This window comes from Nannospalax galili, unplaced genomic scaffold (assembly GCF_000622305.1).
Source record: "Nannospalax galili isolate Female #2095 unplaced genomic scaffold, S.galili_v1.0 scaffold1009, whole genome shotgun sequence".
Lineage (NCBI taxonomy): Eukaryota > Metazoa > Chordata > Mammalia > Rodentia > Spalacidae > Nannospalax > Nannospalax galili.
The window spans coordinates 772,624-778,800 of NW_008360054.1; positions in this window are offsets into that span (position 1 = coordinate 772,624).

Below are 6,177 nucleotides of genomic sequence, written 5' to 3' on the forward strand. Positions count from 1 at the left end.
CCGAGGGTGTATCGTAAGGATGGTCACGCCCTGATCATGCACTCCTCAGCAGTGCGGAAGTATCCTTCATACTTTTAAAACAAGTCAGGCCACGCCCCAGTAACTTCCTCTCAGACCTCTGCAAGGTGGGGCCTTTAGGTCCCCACACTCCTCTTCTTCCTCCTTCTCCTCCTCCTCCTCCCACTCCTCTCCTCCTTCTCCTCCTCTCCTCCTTCCCCTCCTCCTCCTTCCCCTCCTCCTCCTCCTTCCCACCCCCTCCTCCTCCTTCTCCTCATTGCAGGCTTCACATCTTCCTCCCTGGCCATGTGTGATAAGATTTCTTCTTACCTGTCACCATTTTGGTTCTTCAGCCATTTTCTTTATTTTTTAAAAAAATATTTATTATTTTTATTTTATGTGTATGAGTGTATTGCCTGCATGTATGCAAATGTACCTGTGCCATGCAGTGCCCATGGTGGCCAGAAGAGGGCATTGGATCCCCTGGAACTGAAGTTATGGACGGTTGTTAGCCGCCATGTGGGTGTTGGGAATCAAACCTAGGTCCTTTTCAAGAGTAGCCAGTGCTCTTAACCTCTTAGCCATCTCTCCAGCATCCACTATTTTCTTTCTTAATTTCCAAGTTATTTCTTGCCTGTGCTGAGCTTGTCACTTGGATGATGATGAGAGTTGGCTGACCATGGGTGCGTGGCTCAGTGGCTGCCTGCTGGTCCAGTCCCTGGCAAGAGAGGTGCATGGGACATGGTATGGTGGGGTGCTTGCAACCACCTCTTGGATGTGCCTCCTGCCTCCTACCCTGAGCTAGGTGGCTGTGGGGACCTCTTGTTTAAGCCCTTTTGCATCTGCAGGGCTACAGGTCCCACACATCTGCCGAGTAGGCATTCTTAACCATTCCGTCATCTCTCCAGGCCCAGGCATTGATTCTTGACAATTAAAATTTATTATTAGGAAAGACTGTTAAATCTTATTTGCTTTGTATTTGTTGAATTCACCTAGAATTTCAAATACATGAATGTGAACTTACTTATACTATACTTTTATAGTATTAAAAAATTTCAAGCTGGGCCTGATGGTGCACGCCTTCAATCTCAGCACTCAGGAGGCAGAGACAGAGATCTCTATGAGGTTGAGGCCAGGCTGGTCTACATAGTGAGTTCCAGGCCAGCTGGGGCTACAGAAAAACCCTGTCTCAAGACAAACCAAACAAACAACAAACAAAATTCAAGGACCCCATTACCTCTCAATTTTTCTTCTGCTTGTTCATAAAACATTGATAGAATTTAGTTTTTATCATTGTCAACTTTGGGTTTCATTATCTTCTGTTTTTCTGAAGGTATTCTCTCATGCTAATCACTTCCTAGCTTTTATTTTTGTTGTATTTAGTTTTGTTCTTATTTCTAGTTTTAGACGAATGCTTCATTTGTAGAACTTCAGCTTGAAAATAAGTATAGCATATAGATGTGGAATTTGGTTCATATCTTTCTTTCTGAAGATAATTTTTATCTCCATTCTATGACATCTGAGCAGTGATATTTTCAATTTTGGAGTCCTTATAATTTTTGGTTTTTAAAAAATGTGTGCATATGTGTGGGTGTATGTGCATGCACGGGCATGTTGGTGTGTGTGCAGATATATGTGTGTGTACCAATGTGTATGCATGTGTGTGTGTGTTATATGATACAGGGTCTCTCACTGGCACCTAAGGCTTGCTGATTAGGCTAGGATTTCCAGAGGTCTCTCTGTAGCCCCAGCTGACCTGGAACTCACTATGTAGACCAGTGTGGCCTTGAACTCACAGAGCCTTGCCTGCCTGTGCCTCCCAAGTGCTGGGACTACAGTCGTACCCCACCACATCTGGCAGCATACCTGGCTTTTTAATGCAAGGACTGATGATTAACTCAAATTCTCCTTCTGGCAGGTGAGTACTTTACTGATTGAACTATCTCCCTGTCCCTATTGTCTTTTCTTTAGCTTGTTTAGAAGATATTACATGTTAGATTTATTAAAGATTAACTGACCCCCAACATAAACCACTGAACAGTGTTAGGGAAGAAGGGAGAATCTCCCCTCCCTGCAATCTGAGTTCATGAACAGGGAATGTGTCCATGGAGTGCTCACACTTTTCTCCCCCAAGACTCAGGGACCACCCCAGAAGAAAGGGTGGAAAGGTTATAAGAGTCAGACTCTAGGGAGTACCAGGGCAAAACAGTTCTCCTGGACATGACAAGACCACTGCATTTATGAACTCATAGTAGCTGTTGGTTGCTTATGTAAGACCTGCACAAGATCAAGCCAATCAGCAATTCAGCATAGAGAGGGAGGAGCTCATGAGCCCCCATCCCTATCTGAGGAGCTATTGACAGCCTCTGGGGGAGGGACAGTTAGTTAAAAAAATTTTTTTTAAATTTATGTTTATTTCATTTGTTTGGAGTGTTGTTTTGCCTGTTTGTATGTAGGTGCACCATCTGTGAACAGTGCCTGGGAAGGCCAGATGAGGGCATCAAATTCCCTGGAACTGGAGTTAAAAAAAATGCTTATGAGTTCCATGTGGGTTCTGAGAATTGAACCCGGGTCCTGTGCAAGAGTAGCCAGTGCTTGTAACTGCTGAGCCATTTCTCCAGTCCTGGCAGTTTTCTTTAAATATACACCCTGGTAGGTTCACCACATACCAGTGGATTGGCCCAATACTCATGAGTATAGGGGCAGCACAAATTGGATTTTATGGGTTATAAAAAACAAGTACACAGAAAAAGGGTACATGAAGTTGGGAGGGTGCAGGAGTTGAACGTGGGAGGAGTTAAGAGGAGGAGTGGGAGGACAGGCGTGGTGGCGCATAATTTCAATCTCAGCACTCAGGAGGCAGAGACAGGTGGATCTCTGTGAGTTCAAGGCCAGATTGGTCTACATAGTGAGTTCCAGGACAGCTGGGCTGGGACTACAAAAAAAAAAAAAAAAAGAAAAAAAGGAGTGGGGGTTGAATATAATCAAAATACATTGTAGGCATGCATGAAATTATTTTTAAAAAATTTTAAATTATTTTAATTTTTTTATGTTCATGGGTGAGTAAATTGCTTGCAAGTGTGTAAATGCACCCATGTCATGTGATGCCTGTGGAGTCAGAAGAGGGTGTTGGATTCACCTGAAACTGGAGTTACAGATGGGTGCTAGTCACCATGTGGGTGCTGGGAATCAAACCTGGGTCCACTCCAAAAGCAGTCAGTGCTCTTAACTGCTGAGTCATCGCTCCAGCCCCCTTTTATCATTTATATGTATTATTGTATTTATTACTTTTTTGTTGCTGTGATAAAAAACTGTGACCAAGGGAACTTATAGGAAGAAGAGTCTATTCGATCTTATGGTTCAGGTTCCAGAGGGGATTAGAATCTGTCATGGTCGGGAGTCATGGTGAGGTGACTGGAGCAGGAGCAGAAGATAAATGCTCACATCTTTAAGCAGGCACAGGAAATAGAGTGTTACTGGGGAGCCCACAAGGCTTAAGAACTTTTAAAGCCCACCCCAGTGATGTGTTTCCTCCAGCAAGTCAACACCTTCTAAGACTTTCCAAAACTGCCACCAACTGGGGACAAAATGTCCAAATATTTGGATAATATGGGGCCATTCTCATTCAAACTACCTCATTCCACTCCCTGGCCCCCATAGCTCAGACCATATAAAATGCAAAATGCATTTAGTCCATACTTAAAAGTCCCCATAGTCTTTATCAGTCTCAATACTATTCAAAAGTCCACAGTCCAAAGTTTCTTCTGAGACTAAAGGCAAGCTCTTAACTAGAAGCCCCTGTATAGTCAAAAGACAAATTATATACTCCCAACACACAATGAAATTGAATACATGTTCACATTCCAAAAGGGAGGAATGGGGGCGTATTGAGGAAATACCGGACCAAAACAAGAGTGGAACCCAGCAGGGCAAACACCAATCCCATAACTCTATGTCTGACAACTTTGCTACATGTAACATGCATCTCTCTCTTGGACTGGCACCACTACCTGGATGCAGGTCTTCTTATCTCTAGCATCTCCAACATCTTCTTGGAGTCTCCACTGCCAATCAGGCTTCATCTTCACAGCTTCATGCAAAGGCCTAACAGGGCCTCTTGACTGGTCAGGGCCTTCTTGATGCAGGGACTCCCTGATGCATACTGCCTGGCTTCAGTGGTTCTCTGAAACCATGGAGGAAGAACCAATGACCCTTCACTTTTGCATCTTTCTTTTCTTTTCGTTTTTTTGGTTTTTTGTTTTTGTTTGTTTTTTAGCATTACAAGTTCTAGGCAGGGAACTAGAAAAAAGTCAGAACAGGGCAATATCCAATGTTCATACAAGAGTCCACTGGAATTTCTTGACAAGGGCTTCCAAAATCATTCCTCTATTGGGCTCCTCCTCATTTTTCTTTTCTGTGCCAAGGCTGAACTCGAGAGAGATGGAGTCAGGATTTGCTTTCAGATATTTTGATAGCGAGATAACTGAGGGGTTGCTGAGGTGTATGTATGACCTGAGGATATGCACACTGGAAAGCCTTTACCCAGCATGGGTCATGCCTTCTCTTCCTAGCCTTCCCCAGATTGTACACTTTACCCCTCCCACAATCCAGGAGACCATGGGTGATTAGGGCCAAATTACATACAGTTTGCTGGGAAGAGTGGCTAGATACTCCAGTGTGGGTCCAGTGACCCTGCGTGGCCCTCTTTAATGAATGAGCACAACCCTCGCTATCAGGCACAGCTGAAGTCATGATGATGGTAGTTATTTCATGCAGAAGGGACTGCTGTATAACATCATCTTATTAAAAGGACATGGAATTTAAAAGGATTTGGTGCTAGGATCCATATATGAGGGAGAACATACATCATTTGTTTCTCTGAGTCTGTGTAACATTTTCTAGATCCATTCATTTACCTGCAAATTTTGTCTTTACTGCTGAATAGAACTCCATTATGTAAATATACCACATTTTTATTAACCACTTGTCAGTTGTGGGGCACTTAGGTTGCTTCCAACTCTTAGCTATTGTGAAGAGAGCTGCAACAAACATGGCTGTACAAGTATCTCTACAAGAGGATGAATCCTTTGGGTATATGCTAAGGAGTGGTATAACCGGGTCATATGGTAGGTTCATTTTTAGTTTTTTGAGTTCTCCACACTGTTTAACATAGGGGTTGCACGAGTTTGCAATCCCACCAGTGGTGAATGAGCATTCACTTTTCTCTGCATCCTCACCAGCATTTGGTATCATTTGTTCTCTTGATACTAGCCAGTCTGATTGGGATAAGGTGATACCTTAGGGTAGTTTTAATTTGCATTTCCCTAATTACTAACAATGCTGAACACTTTTTGAGATGTTTCTTAGCCATCTTTATTTCTTCCTCTGAGAACTCTCTGTTTAGATCTTTAGCCTGTCTTTTAGTTATTTGGTTTCTCGCTTCTTTGTTGGTGAAGACTTTTCCCCATTCTGTGGGTTTTCTCTTCACTTTTTTTATTGTTTCTTTTGTTGTACAGAAGCCTTTTAGTTTAATGAGGTCCCACGTGTTGATTTCTAGCCTTAATTTCTGAGCAACTTCTGTCCGATTTAGAAAATCCTTTCCTACACCTATATCTTGTAAGTTACTACCAATATTTTCTTCTGATAGTTTCAGGGTTTCCAGTTTCATGTTGAGGTCTTTGATCCATTTGGAGTTGACTTTTGTGCAAGGTGAAAGATAAGGATCTAATTTCATTCTTTTTTTTGCCAGCAACAATTGTTGAAGATGCTGTCTTTCCTCCATTGTGTCTTCTTGACATCTTTGTCAAATATCAGGAGGCTGAAATTGTTTTTACTCAGGTTTGGGTCTTAAATGATGTTCCACTGATCTGTATGTCTATTTTTGTGCCAGTACCATGCTGATTTTATGACTATAGCTCTGTGGTATACATTGAGATCTCATATAGTAATCCCCCCTAGTGTTGCTCTTTGTGCTCAGGGTTGCTTTGGCTATCCAGGGTCTTTGGTGCCTCCATATGAATTTAAGTATTTTTTTTTCTAATTCTGTGAAGTATATCATGGGGATTTTGATTGGTATTGCATTGAATCTATATATTGCTTTTTATAGGAGGGTCATTTTCACAATATTAATTATTCCAATCCATGAGCATGGGAGGTCCTTTCATCTCCTGGTGTCTTCTT